This window comes from Panthera tigris, chromosome A2, assembly GCF_018350195.1.
Source record: "Panthera tigris isolate Pti1 chromosome A2, P.tigris_Pti1_mat1.1, whole genome shotgun sequence".
Taxonomy (NCBI): Eukaryota; Metazoa; Chordata; class Mammalia; order Carnivora; family Felidae; genus Panthera; species Panthera tigris.
In genome coordinates, this window is record NC_056661.1 from 64,204,170 (window position 1) to 64,208,044 (window position 3,875).

Sequence of the window (3,875 nt, forward strand, 5' to 3'; positions counted from 1 at the left end):
CATCTTTTGAAAACCAGGACTGAGATGTTGTTCCTCCTTGGTAACTGGCCAAAGAGAATTTCCCTTGAGGCCATAGATTTGGGCTGAGAGAAGGTTAAGAAAGAATAAAAAGTCTTAGTCGCCTTCTCATTCAGACTGTCAATGCCTTCTAGGTCTGCCTGATTGTATGTATATACCACTCCATTTTAAAATATATTGCTGCTGTACTCTTCAGCCTACAGTTTTGTGATTGGATATTGACCCATTCATCATGGAAACCTCAAGTCTTATAGTCTACCTCATAGCAAGTGGTAATCTCTCCCAGGACTCACTAGCAAGCAAGAAGCGTACTGTTAAAAGGGGTACAACTGTCCACAGAGGAAAGCATGGCTCTGCTCTACCCCTCAGGATCTTCCCTGTGATTCTCCTTTTAGGGATGGCCAGGGGCCCTGAAGGCAGTCTTAATTACTATAGATTTTTCTAGTTGAGCCCCATTAAATCCACTGGACTATAGGGCAGGAATATTCATAGCATAGCCTGGACCTGCCCCCAAAGCTGTCTGTCCTTCTGGGCCCACCCAAAACTAGCAGTCTGTGGATTGTTCCATTACTGGGTTGAAGAAGAACATTCCCAAAGAGCCCAGGGCTAATACCTGATGGGAGTGTGTAAGTCTCATGAAATATCTCTCTAGACTTTGGCAGGGTTTCCAGTATCTGCAAAGTTCCTTTATTTTAGCCACCACTCACTGCAGATACACCTGTATTAACAGGAAAGAGAAAAAGAAGAAGCCTAAAGAGATTTAGGATTTGAGAGGGCAGACCCTCCCAAAAGGTTTGCATTAAATATGCCGATGCTACTAATGCCTGTGATAAGGGGATCCACAATGGCTTCTTTTCTACCTTCCCTACAAGATGACAGGTTGGCCAGGTCCCTGCTCACATTCCAAGTCACCTCAGTGTGGACGGTACAAATCATTTTCTAAAAAGGCTGCAGATCCAAGGCGGTTTAGCTGAAACTTTCGCGAAACGACTCTTAGTTGTTTTAAAAAAAAAAAATCTTTTCATTTTAGAACAGTTTTAGATTTACAGAAAAACTGTAAAAATTTTATAATTTACAGTATAATATTATAATAACAGTAGAGTATATATATTCTATTTCTTTATAATAATAGAGGATATTATTAATAGTATAATAGTCAATAGTATAATACTATTATTAATAATAACTAATAGTCTAATATTTTGTGCATAACTCTGGTACACTTCTTGAAATGAGCTGATTTCTTTGATTTTTATTTAATGCCTTTTTTTTATGTTCTAGTGCCCTAATCACGGTACCATGGTTGGTTGTCCTGTCTCCTTGGGCTCCTCAGCTGTGTGATCATGATTATACTGGAGATGTGGGCTTTGGGGAGGAAGACCACAGAGGTAAGTTGCTATCTCCATCCCATGATATCAAGGGTGCACATTAGCAACACGAGTTACCACTGGAGCTCTAGATAACTGTTTCTCAGGTTTCTCCACTTAGGATTTACAATTTTCACCCCTTTTCCCAGTGTGCTCTTTGGAAGGAGGAAGTCACTATGTACAACCTACATTTAAGAAGTGAGGAGTTACATTGCACCTGTTTGAGAGCAGAGAACCAACATAAAGTTTTAGAAATCCTTCTATACAGATTTGACTGCTCACCCTCACTTATTTCTTTATTCAATCATTTATGTAAGTGTGGGTTGCTGGATGTTTATTTCATGCTTTTGATTATAATCCAATACTATTTTATGTCTTTGTTTGCTCAAATTTTCCAGCTTTCACTATTGGAGATTTTCGGTTGTCTCTTGTGTCCCTTTGAAATGTTTTCATTGTGTTGGGGTTTAATTGGTTTGCTTTTGCTTTGTGTGTGTTGTTGTTGCTTTATTTTGTTCTGAGCACTTCCCAACTTTTTGAGCCAACAAGACAATTCTGACTCATTTTATGTATTTCCTTCTCCAATCCTGGAATTAGCCGTTTCTCCCAGGATCCTTGCTTCCTTTTATTGGAGAATGGTATTTAGAAGCCAAGATTCAGGTGTTAGGTGTGTTCACTTCAACTGGGCTGTTGCTGCTTCTAGCCCCACTCAGCTGACAGAGCTGTGTCTGTACAAACCCACATATATACATAGATCTACACACAGATATCTATAAATATCTCTCCATAGAACTATTGTATCTATAATCTAAACTTTGAGCTCCTACTGATGTCTTCACCTCTGATCCATTACAACATCTAATCCATGGATCATTCTGGCCCCTTCTCCTTGCTTCCCTGTAGCACCAACTCCAACAGAGACAGCTGGCTCCAACCATCTACCGTCCCATTACTTACTTATTTAATTCCAGCATACATATGTAACAGGATCAGGATTATTAAAGCATACCCCTGTGAGCAACAACCTTAGCCACTAGAGTATGATGCTTATATAAAATTACTCTTGCCTTTAGTCTTACGGACTCCATTCATTTCCAAAATAACAGGTCAGCCCCTTGTTCTCCTTCCTCCTTCAGTCAGATGGTTTCATGCATTTGTAATACAATTAGATTGCTTTGTGGGATTCTGCATCAGTCCTGTGTTCCCTGACCTTCTAAGTGATTGTTTGATTTTTTTCATATATTACGGGTCACTCATTGTGCTGTACATACCTGTAAGTTTCACAAGGCATAACGTAATGTACCCACCATTACAGTATCAGACAGAATAGTGCCACCATCCCCAGTGTTCCATCTAGTCAACATTTTCCTTCTCACTTCCCCCCACTTTCCCCCACTTTCACTTGCGCGAATATCTCAAACAACCACTGATCTGTTTACTGCCTCTATACTTTTGATTCCTTAATGTTGTATATTTCAGTCATGTAGCATGAAGCTTTCCAGATTGGCTTTTCTTTTTACTGAGCAATGTGCATTTAGGATTCATACATGTCTTTTAATTGCCTGACAGCTAATTCTCTTTTTTTGCTGCATTTATTCTACTGTCTGGAGGGACAACTGATTTTTACCCATTCTCCTACTGGAAGACATCTTGATTCTCTCCAGTTTTAGGTGATTATAAATAAAGTTGCTATAAACATTCTCATTTAAGTTTTTGCATGAACATAAGTGTTCAGGTCACTTGGATAAACATCTGGGTGTGACTGCTGGCTTGTACGGGAAAGCTATGTTTAGCTGGGTAAGAAACCGCAAAACTGTCTTGCCAAGTAGCCACACCATGTGCTTTTCCGCCAGAAATGAATGAGAGTTCCTGTTGCTCCACATCCTAAATAACATTTGGTGTTGTCAGTTTTTTGGGTTTTAGCTATTCTACTGAGTGGGAGTGGTATCATAGTGGTATTTTAACTTGCAATTCTCCAAGGACAATTGACTTTGAGCATCTCTTCTTATAGTTACTCGTCATCTATATGTTATCTTTGGTTAGATGTCTGCTCAAGTTTTTTGTCCATTATTTAAATAGGTTGTTTGATTTCCTGTTGCTGAGTTTTTAAGAACTTTTTATATATTTTGGCTGCAAGACATTACCATATATGTGTTTTGCAAATATTTTCACCCCAACAGTGGCTTGCCTTTTCATTCTTTTAGAAAGTGTTTTTTCATAGAACTGAAGTTCTCAATGATAATAGCATCCAACCAACCATACTGTCTTTGTGGATTGTGCTTTTCATCTTATTTATGAAAAAAACACCACACACACAGGGGCACCTGGGTGGCTCAGTCAGTTAAGTATCTGACTCTTGGTCTCAGCTCAGGTCACGATCTCACAATCTCATGGGATCAAGTCCCACATGGGGCTCCACACTGGAGACTGCTTGGGATTCTCTCTCTCCCTCTCTCTATGCCACTCCCCTGCTCACACTCTTTCTCTTTCAAA